The sequence below is a fragment of the Miscanthus floridulus genome, chromosome 8 (genome assembly GCF_019320115.1).
Source record: "Miscanthus floridulus cultivar M001 chromosome 8, ASM1932011v1, whole genome shotgun sequence".
NCBI classification, from domain to species: domain Eukaryota; kingdom Viridiplantae; phylum Streptophyta; class Magnoliopsida; order Poales; family Poaceae; genus Miscanthus; species Miscanthus floridulus.
In genome coordinates this window covers 221113769-221134906 of record NC_089587.1, presented here as the reverse complement: position 1 = coordinate 221134906, position 21138 = coordinate 221113769, and the positions used below count along the sequence as shown (strand labels likewise).

At 50.6% G+C, this 21138-nt stretch overlaps 2 pseudogenes; both read left to right on the top strand.

Moving 5' to 3' along the window:
- The first annotated feature begins 10487 nt into the window (after nucleotides 1-10487).
- On the top strand, nucleotides 10488-12552 carry LOC136470686 (uncharacterized; annotated as a pseudogene).
- Nucleotides 12553-17850: 5298 nt separating this feature from the next.
- On the top strand, nucleotides 17851-18573 carry LOC136475051 (pathogenesis-related protein PRB1-3-like; annotated as a pseudogene).
- Nucleotides 18574-21138: the final 2565 nt, after the last annotated feature.

The following is a 21138-nucleotide window of genomic DNA, read 5'->3' as shown; positions in this document are numbered from 1 at the left end:
CACGCTTGATGAGCTCGCCAATGGGGATGTTCGAACGGAATCTAGTCCCATCACTCATGACAGGGTCGGCAAAGCCCTCGGGTGGCATTCCGTTGCTCCTTAACCCGCCTTCCAATAGATTCCCCCTCAATGGGGATTCTATGGGCTCGGCTAGAGGCTAGATCGAACGATAAGGTTGAGATGACCCTATCCACCTATATGTGGGTTGGGCAAAGGCCGCTGAGGCTCATCTACTTTTTCTCCCCTGGCTCTTGTTCGACGTGAGGCGGCCTTGGGCCCTTTGCAGGCTGGCCTTCGAACTTTGATCTCTTGATCTAGGATTGGGTGGCTTGAGCCCCTGAGCCCCTTGGGGTCCGATAGGGGTCGGCCGTGTTTTACGCATCACCCCATCCTTAGTTTCCGCAATTAGAGGGGCTGAGCTAACAACACTTGCCTCGATGGCTCGAGTGTTGCGCTCAATGAGCTCGCTAACGGGCACGTTCGAGTGGAATCCGGGTCCATCATCCGCTGACGGGGTCGGCAGAGCCCTCATGTGGCATTCCACTACTTCTAAACTGCCTCCTGGCAGATGTCCGAGCTATTCGATAGGCTTGGGTGGCTCATTGGCCTCTCCTCGATGAAGATTTTGTGGGCTTGGCTCGAGGTTAGAATCGAACAAGAAAGGTCGAGATGTCCCTATCCGCTTCTGAGCGGGGTCGGGCAAGGCCGCTGGGGCTCATCTCGATTTTTTCTCCCCTGGCTCTATTTGACAAGAGGCGGCCTCGAGCCCTTCGTGGGCCGGCCTTCGAACCTTAGTCAGTTGCCACTCATATCAAATGAGGCGACTACCGCTTCATGATGCGACGCGAAGCGTTGAGATATAGCAATTGCATATGCAATGCTTGGATATATGGGATGAATGTATGATATAATGGAAATAAAGGCGAGGGTTGGTGATGTTACCTTGGTGGCATGAGTGACAAGGAGCTCTTACCGGATATGTCCGTATGGGGTTTGGGTCCGACGTTTGCGATGGGGCCAGTGTAACCTGCACGAGCATCGTAATTTTTCATTTCTGTCTCTCGGTAGTGATCCGAGCCGTTCCATTAACTTGGGCGACCTAACAGCTTCTCCTTGAAGGAGATTCCACAGGTAGACCCCTCTGAACCCTTCTCGAGAAGGTGGATGCTAAAGCTTGGGGTGCGGGGACAAATAATTCGATCACGCTGGTGAACAAAAACGTTGTAGCCGCTGGGGCATAGGGTCTAGCGGTTCGACCAGTTTTAATCAAAGTTTACACCCGCACACCGTGCCTCTGGTTTTTAAACATAAGGAGGGTCGTGCAAAGAAAATGTCTAAATGAGTAGACACTCTCGGCAGCCCCCGAGCGATGTCTGCGCCCCTGTCGTTGCTGGGGTCGGAGGCTCGGTAGTGAAATTGATACGTAAAGTAAGTAAATAAGGGTGCTTATCTTTCGGCGGCCGTTTGGTTCCTCAACCTCACACCCATCGCTCGCCGTTTGCCTGGGCCATCCGATCGACTCAGGAAGCCCGTTGGTCTCCCCTTGAAGGAGGTTCTATCGTTGGGCCCTTTCAGGTCCTGCTTAGGAAGGTAGAGAGCCGCCTGCATGCGGTTGCGCCTTGTTTCTCGTGCCTAGCGTGCGGTAGTGGTGGGCCATGCCCAGGCCATGTCTCGTTTGACCAGGCGCCATCTCATTGAGCAGGGCGCATCCCATCGGTCAGGATGTGTCCCATCGAATTCCCATCCGCATTGAATAGGGGAAGAGAGGGGTTTTTTGCCCCAATCCTTTGCCTTTCTCCAACTATTGCGTCTCCTTCTTAAATAGGGGAAGGGAGAGGGTTCTCATCTCGTTCCTCCACCTATTCTTGAGCTGCTACCTCTCCTCCTTCTTCCTTCTCACCGAGAGAGGGTGGAGCGAGGGAGAGGAGAACTTATAGACCCATTCGTGAATTCAGAGCGTGATGTCGAGCTGGAGGTCATCCAATATAGATGAGATGGTGCTGGCCGCCTTCACCGAGAAGGGGCCACTTTCACCAAAGGAGGAAGCTCACTAGAGGGTGCTGCATGTCGCCAGCTTTGTCACCATCTATGAGGCCTTCGTCGGGATGGAGCCGTACATAGACTTCTTCTGGCAAATCTTCTCCGAGCGAGCCTTGTCGGTGGGGAAGTCGCCCAGGACTACGTCAATGGGGGGTTTCGCCCTTGCAGCCGCTCAAGTCAGCCAGTTCACAAAGTTTGATGAGATGTCGGAGACATCTGCCAGCCATGGCGGCCATACTTCGGCGGGCAACGTCCCCGTCTAGGAGCTGCCTCGTCTTGAGGTGCCATTGTTAGGGTTGTGGCTGATCACGATGGCATAGTCCCTGGACGCCCAGGCAAAGACACCACGGTCACCAACGTGGTGCTCGACGTTGCAGACGATGGCACCCTTAGGGATCCCGCAGAGCGGTAGGACGTTGCCGATGGAGAGCGTGGCGCGGTGGCCGCAGTAGTATTTAGAGTAGAAGTGATCAGCAAATGTAACCATTTAAGTTGTGGGGGAGCCCCTGTGTGAACGGTTTTTTTGCATTCATGAATACATCAGTCCCTTTTCGTGATGAAATCACTTTATAAGGGAAAGCTTGTCCCATCCGTTTCCTAGCAATGGTCGTGCCATTCGGTCGATTCGGGCTACCTGCTGAAACAAGAATTTCCTACGGATATAAAGGATGTGGATATCCCACGCAAGAATTTAGTTAAGCAGGGAAGCCAGGCGGCAAAACTTGTAACAAATGGACAAGCTTTCAAATTTTGTTACAGCGAACAACTTCTTATTTCTTCTCCCCTTTTTTGTGTAAAAAAGGTTTAGCGCATCCCGACCCTTTCCGTGGTTTAGGTCGCAAAAGCTCGGAGTGCGGGCGAGCCAATTCCGATTATGCTGGTGAGCAAAGAGACCGTAGCCATCGGGGCATGGGTTTCCCGCAGTCCTACCAGTCATACACAGGAATTGTTCCCGTAAATCAAGCTCCTAGGAATTAATGTGAAGAGGAGGGCATGCACAGAGAATGTTTGTCGGATAAATGAGCTCATATCAGCCCCAAGTGAGGTCTGACCCTTTGCTGTTTGCAGGGGTCGGATGTCATGAAAGATCAGGGATTTCGATAACAAAACTAATAAGAGAAAGTATGCGTTTATTTAGGGGTAAAAGCGACATAGCTGCTCGATGTTCTAGGCATTGGTGAAGATCTCGCTGTCGATGGTTTTGAGCTTGTAGGCGCCTGGATGAAGCACCTCTGCAACCATGTATGATCCCTCCCATGGTGGGGAGAGCTTGTGGTGATCCTTGTTGCTCTAGATGAGGCGAAGGACTAGGTCCCCGATGTCGAAGGCCCGACCCCGCACTCATCGGCTGTGGTACCATCGCAATGTCTGCTGGTACTTGGCTGAGCGGAGGAGGGCAACATCACAGGCTTTGTCCAGCTGGTCCATGGCATCTTCGAGAGACTCCTTGGCTCCCTGTTCGTTGTACACCCTGATCCTTGGTGCTCCATAGTCAAGGTCAGTTGGGAGGATAGCCTCAGAACCGTAGACCATGAAGAAGGGTGTGTAGCTGGTGGCTCGACTAGGAGTTGTCCTTAGGCTCCAAAGTACCACGGGTTGCTCAGCGACCCATCGTGTGCTGAATTTATTCAACCGATTAAAGATCTTAGGCTTAAGGCCCTGTAGGACCATGCCGTTTGTGCGCTCGACCTGCCCGTTCGTTCAGGGGTGCGCGATGGTGGCCCAATCGACCTGGATATGGTATCCATCGCAGAATTGAAGGAACTTCTTTTTAGTGAATTGCGTACCGTTGTCCATGATGATGGAGTTTAGGACTCCAAAGTGATGGACGATGTCGAGGAAGAACAGTACGGCTTGCTCAGACTTGATCGTGGAGATCGGCCGAGCTTCTATCAATTTTGTGAACTTGTCTATGGTGACAAGAAAGTGGGTGTAGCCTCCGAGCGCCTTCTTGAGTGGTCCAACCAGATCGAGCCCCCAGACCATGAACGGCCACGTGATGGGGATCATTTGGAGCGGTTGGGCCAGAAGGTGAGTTTGCCGAGCATAGTATTGACACCCTTCGTAGGTGTGTACGATCTGCTCGGTGTCGGCTACTACAGTGGGCCAGTAGAAGCCCTATCGGAACATGTTTCTGACTAGGGTTCTAGGCGTGGTGTGGTGACCGTAGACCCCTCCCATGGATATCGCTCAGCAAGTGCTTCCCCTACTTAATGGGGATGCAGCGCTGTAGGATCCCAGTGTGGCTTCGTTTGTAGAGTTCACCCTCCACAAGGTCGAACGACTTGGCATGGCGTGCGAGCCATCGAGCCTCCGCCTTGTTCGTCAGTCGTGTGTCATGGAGTAGGTAGTTGAGGTAGAGTGTTCTCCAGTCAACCAGAGGATCGGGCTCTGTTACTGGATCTTGTTCAAGCTCCATGACCTCGGGGCCCGATGGAGCCGAGGGTTGATCGGCCCCCGAGCCTGGATCGGGTGGACTGTCATCGGCCTGTTCCGACCCCTTGTAGCGAACCGAGGGCTTGTATTGGTTGCTGGAGAATACCCCTGTTGGCACTGGCTCTCGACCAGATGCCGCTTTCACAAGCACGTCGGCTACCTCAAACTCGGTCAACGACCAACTGGGAATCTCCTCAAACATCGAGGCGTCGGATGCCCAACTCGATGGCGATGCGTAGGCCGTTGATGAGCGCCTCATACTCGGCCACATTATTGGAGGAGGGAAAGTGGAGGCGAATCATGTACCTCACATGTACCCCTAGGGGCGACATGAAGACTAGCCCCGCGCCGATGCCCTTCTTCATCAGCGATCCATTAAAGTACATTGTCCAGTACTCTTGATCAACGACCGTTGGGGGTATTTGGACCTTGGTTCATTCTACGATGAAGTTTGCCAACACCTAGGACTTGATAGCTATTCGGGAGACATACATAATGCCCTGATCCATCAACTCGAGTGCCCATTTTGCGGTCCTTCCCGTGGCGTCCTGGCTTTGGACGTCCTCATCGAGGGGAAACGATGTCACGACCGTCACTGAGTGTGACTCAAAGTAGTGGCGTCGTTTCCTCTTGGTGATGAGGATGGTGTACAGGAGCTTCTGGATTTGGGAGTAGCGAGTCTTAGAGTCGGATAGTACCTCGCTGATGAAGTACACAGGGCGCTGCACCTTGAGGGCGTGCCCCTCTTCTTCCCGCTCCACTACTAGGACGGCGTTGACCACTTGCATGGTGGCCGCTATGTATAGCAGAAGGGATTCTCCATCGGTTGGAGGAACCAAGATCGGGGCCTTTGTTAGATGCAATTTGACCATGTCAAGTGCCTCCTGGGCCTTGGATGTCCATTCGAAGCGGTCGGCTTTCTTCAAGAGTTGATAAATGGGGAGACCTCATTCGCTAAGGCATGAGATGAATCGGCTGAGTGCGACGAGGCACCCTATAACTCGCTGAACCCCCTTTATGTTCTAAATCAGGCATATCCTTGTGATGGCTGAGATTTTCTCTAGGTTGGCTTCGATGCCACGCTCGGAGATGATGAAGCTGAGCAGCATCCCCCTCGGGACCCCAAAAACACACTTCTCAAGATTGAGTTTGATGCCGTTGGCTCAGAGTTTTGCAAAGGTCTGCTCAAGATCAGCAACGAGGTGGTTAGCCCATTTGGACGTAACCACAATGTCGTCAACATAGGCCTCAACGGTCCGCCCAATGAGGTCCCTGAAACACTTGAGCATACAACGCTGGTATGTAGCCCCAGCATTCTTCAGACCGAACGGCATTGAGACATCGCAAAATGATCCAAAGGGGGTGATGAAAGATGTCGCGAGCTGGTCGGACCCTTTCATCGCGATTTGATGGTACCCAGAATACGCATCAAGGAAGCAGAGGGTTTCGCACCCCGATGTAGAGTCAACTATTTGATCTATGCGTGGCAAAGGAAATGGATCCTTTGGGCACGCTTTGTTGAGACCCGTATAGTCAATATACATCCTCCATTTTCCACTCTTCTTTTGTACAAGAATGGGATTGGCTAGCCACTCTGGGTGGTATACTTCCTTGATGAATCTGGCCATCGAAAGTTTTGCTATCTCTTCGCCGATGGTCCTGCGTTTCCCCTTGTCAAAGCGACATAGGCGTTGCTTCACCGGCTTGGAGCCTAGGCTGATCTTCAAGGTATGCTTAGTGACTTCCCTCAGAATGACTCGCATATCTGAGGGTTTCCACACAAAGATGTCTTTATTATCGCGGAAAAAGTCGACGAGCGCGCTTTCCCATTCAGAGGAAAGCGTGGTACCAATGCGCACCGTTTTGCCCTCGGAGCTGTCAGGATCTATGAGGACCTCTTTGGAGCCCTCCACCGGTTTGAAAGACCCGGTCGACTTCTTGGTGTCGAGCGATTCCTTGGTGACCTCCTTCTTGATGGCGGCGAGCTCTCTAGAGGCGACAATTGCTGTGGCATGACCGCAGCACTCGACCTCGCACTCATAGGCGCACTGGAAGGAGGTGCCAACAGTGAAGACCCCGCTGGGGCCTAGTATTTTTAGCTTAAGGTATGTTTAGTTGGGGACAGTTATGAACTTCACATAGCATGGACGTCCTAGGATGGCGTGGAAGATTCTGGGGAACCCGACCACCTCAAAGGTGAGGGTTTCCATCCTATAATTGGATGGATCCCCGAAGGTAACGGGCAGATCGATCTGCCCAAGTGGCATGGCCTGCTTTCCAAGCACGATGCTATGGAAAGGTGCTTGGGTTGGGCGGAGGCGTGTTCGGTCGATGCCCATCTTGTCGAGCGTCTTGGCATACATGATGTTGAGGCCACTGCCTCCATCCATCAGTATTTTGGTGAGCTGCTTCGTGCCGACGATCGGGTCGACCACAAACAGATATCTCCCCGGATGCAGGATGCTCTCCGGGTGGTCAGTCCGATCAAAGGTTATGGCAAACTCTGACCACCAGAGAAAGGTAGGCATGGCCGGTTCAGTCGTATAGACCTTGTGGCGCACGATCTTCTGATGACGTTTGGAGTCGTAGGCCACTGATCCTCCAAAGATCATGAGGCACCCATCTGGTGTCGGAAAGCCGCCATCCTTCCCCTTGGTGTTGTCCATGGTGGGGTCAGGGTCTTTCCCGTGCTCTCCTTTGTTAGAGCCTTTGGACAAGAACCACCTCATTAGGCTGTAGTCCTTGTACAGATGCTTAACTAGGAAGGCATGGTTTGGGCATGGCCCCTCGAGTAGCTTTTTGAAATGGTTTGAAGTGCCATCCATGGGCTTCTGACTACCCTTGCGGTCAACAGTGGCTACGAGCGAGTCCTCGCATTGTAGCTTCTTGTTCTTCCTTTTGGCAGAACGATTGGAGGCACCTTCATCGGCGCCCTCGTCCCGCCTTGTCTTGCCATCGAGACAATCAAAGTTCGCTCCGACCGCTTCTTCTCCAGAGGCGTGTTTGGTGGCGATGTCTAGGAGTTCCTTGGTGGTTCATGGGCCCTTGCGTCCTAGCTTATGGACCAAAGACTCATAGGTAGTCCCGAACAGGAAAGCTCCTATAACGTCGGCGTTGGCGACGTTAGGTAGCTCGTTACACTGTCGGGAGAAGCGCCGGATGTACCCACGGAGGGTTTCACTGGTCTTCTCTCGGTAGTTTTTGATGTCCCATGGGTTCCCAGGGTGCTTGTATGTGCCCTGGAAGTTTCCCACAAAGATCTCCTTTAGGTCCGCCCAACTCTGGATTCTGTTGGACGGCAGGTGTTCCAACCATGCTAGTGCCGAATCGGCCAAGAAGAGTGGAAGGTTGCGGATAATGAAGTCGCCATTATCCACACCACTGGCTTAGTAGGCAAGCCGATAGTCTTCGAGCCATAGTCTGGGGTTTGTTTCCCTAGAGTACTTCGAGATGCTGGTTGGTGGCCGGTACCTTGGCGGGAAGGCAGCGTTGAGTATGTGTCGGTCAAAGGCCTGAGGGCCTGGCAGGCCGGGGCTCGGGCTTCGGTTCTCGTCGCTGTCATAGCGTCCACCATGACAAGGATGATAGCCATGACTGGGTCCCTCTATTGGATCATCATGGGTACACCTGCGAGCATCAAGAGTGTTGTGTGCATTGGCTAGTGTCGAGCTCGTGTCACTGAGACAACGAGCTCTCTGCCTGCTGCGCCGTCGCACGCTCGAGCAGTGTGCGAATCTTATGGTGAGCCCGACGATCCTCGGGTGTCGCGGCCTCTAGAAGACCATGGAGCAGGGCGGCTGTAGCGATGATGTTCTGGCTCACCCAGGCAAAGCGAGGGAGGGCTTCATCGTCGGCGATGATCCTCCGGTTCATGTTGCGGGCCTCTATCTCCCGATCAAGCTCCACGTATTCCTGCTCGAGCTGGAGTCATGCTTCCTCGATCTCCCGATGTCGGGCTTTCAGCTGCTCCACCCCCATGCGAGGTGGGGCCGCTGTCTCCCCCTTAGCCCTATCGCTGAGGTTGTTCACCGAGGTAGCCTCCTCCTCCGAGATGCTTTTGACGTGTCCCTTAGGGTACCCATCATGAAGCATTCCCGGGAGGGTGATGGCTCCCCCTGCTGTAGTCAGAGCTAGAGGGCGACCCCATCTCCTCTACGAGAAGGCCATGGAGAGATTCTGTGACATGTTTGATCATCCCCACAAACTCATTGTTCACAGGGAATGGGATCATGCGCTGTGCCACAAGGTGGCTAACGGTCGCCGTAGCGTTGCGGACACCGAATGGAAGCACTGTCGGGGTGCTCCATGTGGGGTGTTCCGAAGAGAGGTTGAGGTGGCGTGGGTCCTCTCTAGATAGCTAGGGTCCTAGGGAGACGCCGAGCTGGCGCTCAAGCCTCCCGTAGTCGAGGTCGATGGAGGGGAGAGGTTGGATGTTGGCGTGAGCCAATGCCAACTCTCCTCCCACCATGACGATGAAGTCCAGGTCACCGAAGCGCACGTGTGTACTTGGGACCCAGCTGATTCTGTGGCTAGCCATCCATGGCCTGATGTTAATGTTGGAACGCGCAAAGGTCCCCTACCTGACGCGCCAAATGTCGGTGTTTTGAGTAAAACCAACTAGTGAATTTGTATTTATTGCCCGTTGGGCCCGGATGGTGTGCTAAAAGACACAAGATTTATACTGGTTCCGGTAGAATGTCCCTACGTCCAGTTTGCGGCTGTTGCTCGTGTTATTAGCACTGAAAGGTTTGTAAGTGAAGGTGGATTCCAGAGTCTAGTTTGCGGCTGTTGCTCGTGTTATTGCGGCTGTTGCTAAAAGACACAAGCCTCTCCGATAGTCCGATTCCAGAGTCCAGAAAGGCAGAAACCTGATCTCGATAGCTATAGTTGAAGGCTGCTACTGTGCTTCATCTTCAAGCTCCATCCACGGTTCCATGACATGGCAAATGGTGAGCTTGTGTTCTATATGCATATTATGCCTTAGTACTGACCGAATCAAGTGCTTTCTAGTTTCTAGTTAAGATATTAGGCAACTGTGCATCTGAGTAACTGTCAAACTGGGTGATGGAAGTGTTAGGCAATTGTGGATCTGAGTATCTGTCAAATTGAGTCCAAAATCGAGTTCTTTGGTTGCTATCTATCAAAGTGTCAATATTAGGAGAATTGCTATCTGTCAATGCACTGATATATTCAGTAAGATTATTGTGACTATATATGGCTATATGGCTCCAGTAGGATTTGTTAAATGGTTAAATTGTTAAGACTATATTCAGCTCCCTAAAACATGGCTCTGATTATTGATTAATGTGATAGAAACTTCAGGTTATACATGCACTGATATGTATTTCCTTTTACACACAGTGGATTCTTCAGAGACTCCAACTTCGGTTGACACTGACAGTAACCGGAATTCCACACCTCCTACTCAAGAGGCAGCCGTAGAAGTAAAGACAAGAAAGAAATCTGATCCAGCATGGGGATATTGTACATAGTTCACTGAAGGAGGAAAAAAAGATCAAATGCATGTTCTGTAATGATGTATTTGCAGGAGGAGGGATCCATTGTTTCAAGGAGCATTTAGCCAAATACCAAGGTAATGTGGCAGCATGTAAAAAGGTTGATCCTGAGGTTGAGCATGCAATGTTTCAAAACATTGAAGATTGGAATAAGAAGAAAAAGAAGGCACAACCGGACTATGAGGAAGGGAATGCATATGGGCCAGAACCCGGAGAACAAGATGATGTTGTTGAAGTCTCTGCTGCTAATGCACCTACAACCCCTTCCCAGCGTGCTGCTGCTGCACCTGCAGCAAACAAAGGAAAAAAAGACCCGCCGCTACTGCTAGCGTTGGCAAGTACTTCAAGCCTAGAACTAGCCTAGGGGATCAACCAACAATTAAGAGTGTTCTTCAAGGAGAAGCAGACAAGGAGAAGATAGATTTGTGCATGACAAGATGGTTTCTTGATGCATCTATTCCATTTAATGCAAGTAATTCCATTTTTTACTAGCCGATGATTGATGCTATGTGTGCATATGGTTCTGGATACAAGAGGCCAAACTGTAATCAGTTGCGTGGTCCATTGCTTGCAAAATGTGTTGTAGAAACTAGGAATTTTGTTGATGGTTTCCGCAGAACTTGGAGGGAAACTGGTTGCACTATTATGGCTGATGGGTGGACTGACAGAAAGAGAAGGACCCTCATTAACTTCTTGGTCTATTGTCCCAAAGGTACTATTTTTCTCAAGTCAGTTGATGCCACTGATAGCTCCAAAACTGCAGATTTCTTGTTTAGATTATTCAAAGATGTAGTAAATTTTGTTGGGCTTGAGCATGTGGTTCATTTTGTCACTGATCATGCCTCAAACATGGTTGCTGCTGGTAGAAGGTTAGAAGATGAGTTCCCATCCATTTATTGGTCCCCTTGTGCTGCCCATTCTGTGAATTTAATATTGTCTGACTTTGGTAAGGAGGATATAGTGAAGACTACTGTAGCTCATGCATCAGGAATTACAAAATATATCTATAACCATTGCTTACCATTGTATCTAATGAGGAAGTTCACTAAATGTCATGAGATTCTCCGCCTAGCCCAAACTCATTTTGCTACTAATTTTATTGCTTTGCAAAGCATATATAAGCACAAGGCTGATCTGCATGCAATGGTTATCTCCAATGAGTGGACAACATGTGCATATTATAAGGAACCACAAGCCAAAAAGTTCACCAAAGCTGTGCTAGATCAAAAGTTCTAGAAAAATTGTGCTATTGTTTGGCAATTATCAGAACCACTAGTTCGGGTGCTGAGAATAGTGGACAACAATGAGAGACCTGCAATGGGCTATCTATTTGCAGCATTCCATGCTGCAAGAGACGAAATTGTGAAGAGATTTCAGCGAAGAAAGAGTTAGCAAAGCCTTTCTTGGAATACATAGATGCACGGTGGGATAAGCACTTTGATAAGAATCTCCATGCTTCTGGCTTTTGGTTTAATCCTAATAACCAGTACAATATTGAACTAAGAGAGAAGTACAACTTCACTACTTCTGGAGTTCTTGATGTCATAGAGAGATATGCTGGCAAAGATATTGCCCTTAGAAGTGCTTTGACGAAAGAAATGAAGATTTTTAGGAATGGAGAAGGTGATTTTGGGCGTTCAACTGCTATAAATGATTGCTAGGGCATGCTTGCTGGTAACTTCACTACTTCTAGATTGTTGTTTTTTACTTTTCCAGTTCATTTCAGCATCACTAACTTCTGTTTTGTCACATAGATGAGTGGTGGCAAACTTATGGCTGCAGCGCACCAAATTTACAGAAGCTTGCCCTACGTGTGTTGAGCCAAACTTGTAGTGCTTCTGGATGTGAGAGGAGCTGGAGCTACTTTGAGCATGTGTACTCCAAAAAAATAAATAGATTAGAGCATCAAAGGCTAAATGATATTGTGTATGTTCATTGTAACCTGAGACTGTGTCAAAGGTACCCCTTCTGGCCTTCTCTAGTTCCTTAAATTCATTCACAGCAAGCCGCTAGCCTATTCTGTAACATTCATTCACTTGCACAGCTAGCTGCTAGCATGTTTTCTTGTTTGAACTATTTGATAAATAATATATTGTCTTCTTGTTTGAACTATTTGAACATTAGGTCCAAATTCGGTACTAGAAATTATGATCAATAAGTTTGGAAGAAATTGGAAAAGGAAATGAAGCTGGGATCTTAGAAGACAATCCACCTCGCCTTAACTCTGAAGAGTTGAATGCCTTTCGCAGTGAGCTGTCTGCACCGAGTATACAATGCAGTGATGGTAATGTCTCTTGTCAATTGTGAAATCAGTTCAACATACATACAATTTTTTTGCTTATTTAACATCATATCTATATTGATAAAAAAATCAGAATTGGCGCTAGACTTGGATGTTGTTGAGGTTGATGCCATGGAAGAAAGTGATGAGATTATGGACAATCAGAACCATAAAAGGGAGGAAGATCTATTTAATTACGATGGTATTGCATTTGATGTTGGTGGACCAAGTTGTGATGTTGCACCTGAAGATGAATGGGATCCCTTGAATTTTTATTGAGTACCATCTACCATGTGTTGTGTCTGTGACTTTGTATCTTTTTAGCATGAACTTGTTTGGAACTTTTAGCATGTCAGTATGTTATCACGCACTTGATATTTTGTACTAAAGAACCTGCAAGCTTGTGTTGCTGTTGCTGTATGCTGTGAGCACTGAGTGTGAACCGTGACAATGACAGTGTGCTGTGATTTGATATTTCTATGATGTATGAAGTATGAACTATCTATGAAGATGAAACTTAAGTTATTGTGAGTTGTGCAATTAAATTCGTGTTGTTTATCATCTATCAATTATATGCTATAATTAACAATTGACAGATGATAAACAACATAAATTTAATTGCACAACTCACAATAACTTAAGTTTCATCTATATACACACTGGTTCAAAGTTTTTGTGCTCGGTTCAATTTGTCCGATTCAAAACAATTGAACCGACAGTTCAACCAGTTCGAAACGGTTGGACCAGTGAACCGATAGCCTCGTCGGTTCGATGTCTGATCCGGTCCTAATAACTGTGGCCCAGAGCGCTGCCTTACCGGCAAAGAAAGAAAGAAAACCGTTGACAGCGCTTTGATGTGTTTGTGTGTGCCTCTTCACTGTTTTTCTATTCCTATTCCTATGTACTCGTAGAAGCTAGGAGTACATGCAGCAACAGTAAACAGTGTACGAATTACTGAGTAGTACTACTTCAGTCAGTGGTAGATATGCTGGTGCCCTGTGGGAACCCATGGCATGGCTAGGAAATGCTGTGAGCTTTTATAAGTTACTCAGCTTGTTTGCTTGTTGGTTTCAGTCAGGACTTATCAGTTAGTTAACAGTATTTTTCTTTCACAACAAATTAACATCAGTCAGACTTATCAGTTCAAAAACCAACCAACAACAGGCCGACTATTACAACTGATGGTTATATGAGTCCACTGAATCTGAATGCATGCCCGTCTGTAATGTGTTTGTCAAAATACCAGGCAAGAATAAGACACATCCACACAGGTTCTCCGTAATAGATAAAGATAATGGAGTAGGAGTAGTATATAATCTTATTGGTGTAGTATCGAACAAGCTCGCGCACTTTTCAGATGGAGTAGTATTTTGTACTCGAATGCTGACATGGGCTTATAGGCATGTCCGTATATGCCTGGCCTGCGTGAGCATCAGCAATTCAGCATGATCAGGTCAGCTGGTCAGACCGCATTTTACGATACTGCTACCTTAGGTACGTAGGGCTACACGACATACGGGCCCAGCGGAAATCGTAAAGTACCCCGCCCGCCGCCCATTCCAGCGCGAATGGCGCTCCTCCATGGCTCCATATAAAACATGGCCAATTCCCGCGCCTCGCCCGCCCTCATGTTCTTCTCCCCATGAGCCATGAATATGATCCTCCAATCCCATGTGCCACGTGCCTTGCCCGGTTTTCCCCTGAGGCCCTGATGGATGATGAGAGCACACTTGCCGTTGGCCCGTTGCCAAGATGCGAGATGGCACTGCCTACCTCGTGTAGCTTTGCTTCTCACACATGACATAACAATGACATACGTCGTCCACGCAGATGCACCGCAGATCTGCAGAGATAGATAGGGAATTTGGCCGCATGCCCGCTTGCATAACGCGACGAGCTCTGCGACCTGTTTTCATCCGGCAGTGCATGGCTATGGCTCCCCGAGAACTGGGCGCCTGTGCAGTGTGTTTTGTAGCTCTTGGCGCGATCGGATCGTCGTCTGGCTATAAAAAAAAATACAGGTGGTGGCAGTGTTGCATACGTACTCACGTACATCCGGAATTCCGATGGCAGAGGAGATGCGCGAGGCAGGGTAATTCGCACGCACGTACTCGTACGTGTTACCGGGGGCACAACACAACGCGTCTGTGTTTGAGTGATTGTGCCACAGTGTCACCTAGTCTGTCCCTGGCCTGGTGCGGCCAGTGCAACAACCAAAGCCAGTGCCCAATGTCTCCGTACGATGAGGCCATGGCTCAGTGAATGTCAATACGTATGAGCATGGGAGCGCTCGCGACCCAGATCCAGATCCCGTCGGCCCCCTCCCTCCGGTCTCCGGCTAGCTCGCCGCAGCGGCCCGGTTCTTAGTAGCCAGTAGCTGTAGAGCTGAGATGGGTGTCCGCAACCTTCCCCGCACGCCTCCACCTCTTTCTTGCAGCCACCAGTCCTGCCACTCCCTGCTTCAGCCAGGCCGCTCCTCCTCTGGCGTTGGTTTGACAACTCCGCCTCCATCTGGGATCCTGGCTTGAGCCTTTTCTATCTCCAGCGATGGCTTCAACAACATCCTTCGGTTGCCGACGTGAATCTCCTTTGACGGCTCTACAAACCCACCCTTAACCGACGCTATGCGCGGTCAGTCCATCCAGGTGCAAGCGTCTTCGACGCCCCTGCGGCCCCTCGCCGGCGGATCCATCCTCCTCAACGCCACCGACGTTGCTGCCTTCTTATCCAGTTGCAGGACTTTGTTGTAATTTGGTCTTCCATGGAGGACCTCTTTGTAAACTGACTGCTTTTATTATATAATGGTGTTCGGCTGGTCATGTTATGGCTTGTTTCAGCTTATTTCAGCTTATTCTCTCTCACAGAACACTATTGAATCATCCGAAACCATCCGAAGTCCACTGTGCAGTCTACCAGCCAAACACGCTTATGTGTTGTTGTTGCCAAAAAAAAAAGTCTCCGTACATATAAAAAAAAAGGATATCTCAGACAATCTTGGGCTTTCACTTAAACAGCCCCCACTCCCAATCACACGGCCCAGTAAGAAGAGCGTGGGCCTACAGGTTTTTTTTTTATCTATGGGGCCCAACACTTGGCCTGATTAGACGCTTTCCTTGGAGATAATGGAGAATTGGAGACCGATGCTATGACTTGACTAGCTACAATGTTTGATGTGCTACCAAAGGAGTACATTGCAAGGGTGGTGCCGTGGTGGTGACCCTGTGGATAATATGTTACATGCGACGGAAGGCAATTCATGAAAACGTATATGGCAGCCCTTTTATCCACGCATTGCTTTGTGGGCAGGTTTATGTCAGAGTTGGACGAGGAAAAGCCAAACTGCTCGCGTATCCCTGCAAACCCCGGCTTGGGTTGTCATTTGTCAAGATTAATGTGGACGCAACGTTGTCCAAGAATGAATTGAAGGCTTTTGGCAGCGGCGAGCCAGGGATGAGGCTGGTCGGTTCATGGAAGCTTCAGCTCTAGTTCTACGAGGAATAACTGATCTAGAGGTGATGGAATCCATTGCCTGCCGAGAAGGTATCACCCTCGCCTCGGACTTACAAGCGAAGAGCTTCTGAGCGGCGAGAGATTGCCTAAATGTCATGAAGAATATTCTATAAGGCTGTTGGTGTTTAACAACCAACATCAAGTCACGGGGTCATTGGGACAGAGTTTGGGGAGCTTCGGCGTATGCATAACTCAGCGGTAAATGCGAAGACAACTATTTATACTGGTTCAGACCGCTAGAATAGTGTAATACCCTAGTCTAGTTAGACATGGTGCCTTTGCGTTGGGGTTGTGTATGATTGATTGGATACAATCAGTGCGCGCCTGCCTCTCTTTATATAGTCCAAAGGGCATGGCGTATTCTTCTAGTGCTAGTCGGATACAATTAAAGAATTCTAGGAGACTAATTTTCCTAAAGTCTGACTAGATCAGTCCTTAATAGCTTGAAGATCACGCCACCTTATTCCGTGTCTTCAAGCAGACCGTGGGTCGGCCTTGTGAGAAACCCTTAGGATACTGGTTCGTCCAAGGCAGCCTTGGAGTATATGGGCAAATCGTTCAGGAGATCGGTGCGAGGAAGGCAACCTTAAGAAGCATTGAATTTGTGCATGAGAAGAGGAAGTCCAATATCGATGCTCATAACATTACTCGTAGTGCTATCCGTGCTGACATAGGTCGGCATGTTTGGTTTTTGAGTCAATCGAATGGTGTATGTAACTCTTACAACTCTTCTAGTTAAATAAAGGAGAGTGGTGTTGCTAAAAGAAAGTTATGTCGCTAACACGGTTAACGAGTTCACCGTGTGCAAAAAATAGAAAGAGATATAGCTGAAATTGGAGAAGAATCCAGCGGATTTTATGCAAACCACCGTAAAAAACACAGACGCACCTTACATACATCAACACTCACCTTACCAAATGAGTAACTCTGAAATACTAAACCATAAGATTTTAAGATTTAAATCTTAAAGTAATTTTTAAAAAAAATACAAGTACGCTTTTTTTATAAAAAATACAAATACTCTAACACAGGCTCCGACCTCGACACGAATAGTAACTAAAAAAGATCTCTAAAAAATACAAGTACTCTCGTCAAGTTGCGAGGAGACGAGGATTCGGAGATAGAGGCGGTGTTTAAGACTACTTCACTGTATGTTTTTCAGCTCTGCTTCATGTCTTTTAGTCAACAGGTTCAACACCTTACAACTCTGCTTAAAAAAAAAAAAGGTGCTCTATAAACTTCATGTTTTTCACGAGGGTGTTCGATGGTAGAGTATGTGGAGTAAAATTCGTGAAGAAGTCTCAAGCACCCTGAGTTACGTTTGGTTCGCAACAATCCGCTCGCGACGCTCGTCGTGGCTACCTGGGTAGGTTGGCATGTGCGCCTTGATACGTGCCACGTACCTACTACGCCGCCGCGTCGCCGCAGGAAACCACCAGGAGCGGCTGAAACGTTTGGGGTTGGGGACACGCGTGGGCCTCAGGCCAACGACCGCCTCTCTGTGCGTGGCAGCAGTTGGCTGCAGCCGCCACATGAGCGCCGGAGCCGCGTGCATGGGGCTGGAGCAAGGGCGGTGCCGGGCTGCCGGGCCTTTAGCCCTCGTTTAGTTCGGCCCTAAATTCTCAAAAAGTGCTACAGTACTTATCACATCGAATGTTTGTGGTCCGTGTATGGAGCATTAAATGTAGACGAAAAAAAAACTAATTGCACAGTTTGGTGAGAAATTGCGAGACGAATATTTTGAGCCTAATTAGTCCATGATTGAACACTAATTGCCAAATAAAAACGAAAGTGCTACAATAGCCCCAAATTCCAACTTTCAACAAAACATGCGCTTAGATGCAGGCTCGTGACCACACGGAAGCATCTGGAACCAGCATCCATCCGAGGTCACGAGTCCATCGGCCTGCTACACCTAGTAGATGCTCAGCTGGGTTCGTCTGCTGCAGTAGCAACCTGCTCGTCTTTTGTGAACCCAAGACGACAAACTGCCACTCGCCGACTCACGGGTGGCATGGACAAGCCAACGACTGATCCCGGCGTCGCCATTGGCCACGCGCGCTGTCTTAAATCCCACGGCCACCACGCAGCTAGCGAGCGACCAAGAACCAGTGAACCACCATGAAGAAGCCACTGGCGCCCCTGCTCCTCTGCTTCTCCCTCCTCTGCGTGGCGCCCGCGGCCGCTCCGCGCCGCCTGCTGCACGGCCACCCGCCTCCGTACGCGCGCAACGCGACGGCGTACGGCGCCTCGGCGGCGCTGTGCCCGGGCTGCGAAGCGTGGGCGGATGCGCTGGAGTTCCTCTACTACCACAACCTGGTGCGGCTGGCGTCACTGGAGCCGCCGCTGGCGTGGTCCCCGCGCCTGGCTTCGTACGCGCGCTGGTGGGCGGCGCAGCGCCGCGGGGACTGCGCGCTGCGCCACTCCTTCCCCGACGGCCAGTTCGCGCTCGGCGAGAACGTCTTCTGGGGCGGGCCCGGCGGCGCGTGGCGGCCCCGGGACGCCGTCGCCGACTGGGCCGCCGAGGGCGCCGACTACTCGTACGCCGACAACGCGTGCGCGCCGGGACGGGAGTGCGGGCACTACACACAGATCGTGTGGCGACGCACCACCGCTGTCGGGTGCGCCCGCGTGGCGTGCGACGGCGGCGGGGTGTTCATCACCTGCAACTACTACCCGCCCGGCAACGTCGTCGGCGAGAGGCCGTACTAGGCGGCTAACTAGCTCAGGTCAGAGTTGGTCACAGGCGATCAGTGCCACGGTCAGAATAAAAATGCGGTTTTACCGTCACTTTATGCAGCGTGTAATTTTTCCTTGTCCTCAGAGTTGTCGCAAGAACTACCCTGGCTGCGTGATGCAAATTTGTGGGCTGCAATTAGGCCTAGTTTTGAGGTCCATCCCATGCCGCCAAAGCTGACAGATACAGGTGGGCCTTCTGGGTCAGTCCACCCATTATTAGGTCTTTATAGAACGAAGATTTCTGAATAAACTTCAGAACTTGGTATATATGCAGAGCTCCTGTGTAACTTTCCAGTTTTGCAAATATATTTTTAAGACCTAGCTGACATCATTTGTGATCCCATCCTTTTTCTCTGTCTCTTTTTATCGAGGTTATAACCCCAGGATATCTCAAAGCATCGGTTAGTTAACAGGCCAAGCGGTCCACGATATATCAGCTAGCGAAGGCCCGAACGACCGAGGCCCAGTCGAGCAAGTGAACCAGGCTGGACGCCGAGGCCAGGGTCAGCCATGACCCCCTCCCTTCTGTTGTAGCCGCACGACGCACAAGAGACACACGACCTCTCCACCGTCACGACCCTGGGAGGAACGGGGAGAGGTCGAGCGCAGCCAAGTGCGCCTGCTCTGACAAGAACAGACACGCCGCACTGACCCCGCAAGGACCGAGGAGACAGCGGTCACCTCGGTCCGGTCAGACGCCATCCCTGCACCACGCAGCTCGGACAAGACAACACCGCCTAGCAGTGACGGCCAATACGGTGTCCACTGTCCAGATACGACCCGACAAGACGCGTGTACGATTCTACCCACTACGGGATGGGATCCATGACGGTGGCCTTGACTTAGAGGCCACCTGAACCAACGGGAGCCGCGACCCCGAAGCTCAGGATTGTGGCCACCAGCTCCACAAGCCAACCAGACGACCGACGACCTAGGGGCGGTTACCAACTCTTGTACGATGCCACCAGGAGGCCAGGAGGCCATGACGAAGGCCACGGCGGAGACCACGGCACGCAGGACGGCTGGCAAACCATCACCGTGCCTACATTTCTGCCACGGCCGGCACAGTAGCACCACGTCACACCTTACCGCAACGTCGGCACAAGACCATGACGACAACCACGCCCGGACATGCACCACAAGACAGCATAGCTTGCAAGCCAAGTTAGTTAGGCGCCTCCCTCAGGCTCACGACCCTTCGGTCAGGAGAACCTTCTTCTTTGTACTTGCCCTAGCCCCGAACTGTATATAAGGGCAGCCAGGGCACCATCCCAACTCATTCTCTCATTCTTCACACCACCAGACTCCCGAAGCTTCCCTTCAGGCAGTTCATCTCTTAGCTCTAGCTCTAGCCCTCCTACCTCTTCCACCATTCTTGCACCCCCATTGTAAGAACTTCAGAGCATTCAAGCGAGTAACATGTACTCGATCATCTTTGAGACTGGACGTAGGGCTCCGGCCTAAACCAGTATAAATCCTCGTATCTTTTGGATGCTACCATCGTCTTTCCAGAGCAGCGTAACAATTATATAAATTTACTAGTCCGGTATACAAAACATCGACAGTTGGTGCACTAGGTAGGGGACAGTCGTGCACTCTCGTTTGTTGAGAAGGAAGCGATGGCTCCTTGCACCAATGGTGGACTCGCTCGTGGGATGGCCCATGATAGCTACATCCATCACGAAAGCTACGAGTTCATCGGCGTCGAAGGGCTAGCTCCCGCGTCCGCCTTTAGCCAAGGCCCGGACCTCCACCCCAGAGATCTAGACCCCGCAGTCTACGACAGACACACTCTAAAACTGCCCTCAGTGGCAGCATCCCAGAGTTTACCTACATAGGGTTCCAGTACCCTCTCTTGCCACCAGCCACGGCCAAATCTTCCATGCAGGAAGCCAAAGGCCCATGGCTCATGGCGAGTTCACCCAGGGAATGTGTCGGGTATCGATATTAGGGATACCCAAAGCAAGGAATTTAGCACCCATGCTGACTTCCCCAGATGACTCAAGATGTATTAAAAGGTCTCGCCCGACCCTAAGGCCGCAGGCTCCATCTCACCTGACCCCAAGGCCGCAAGCTCCGTCTCACCCGACCCTATAGGTGCGGGCTCTGTTTTGTCTGACCCAAGGACGTGGGTTCTGTCTCACCCAAAGCCGCGGGCTTTGTCTCGCCCGACCTCGAGGCCGCGGGCTCTGTCTTGCCAGACCTCGAGGCCACGGGTTCTGTCTCACCTGACCCCTTGGGTGCGGGCTCCATCTCGCCCGCCCCCAAGGATGTTGTTTCCATCTCGCCCAAGGTCGCGGGTTCCGTCTCGCCTGACCTTGAGGACACGGGTTCTGTCTCGTCCGACGGGGACCTATACCGCCACCAACCACTCTAGATCCAAGCGTATGGGCCTAGGTCAAAACTCTGATGCTAGGGAAGAGGCTAGCACGCCACGATATAACCCGTGGCCATGACAGGCCATACCTGGGGATTCACATCAAGAACAGTGTCGGGCATGTCGGTGTTGTTCTGCCTAATCCTCATACGGACGCTGACAGGCACGTCAGCTCACCACGACGTCCGCCAGAATGGAGTGGAACGCCATGACCGGTAGATGACGCCTGCGCATGGCGC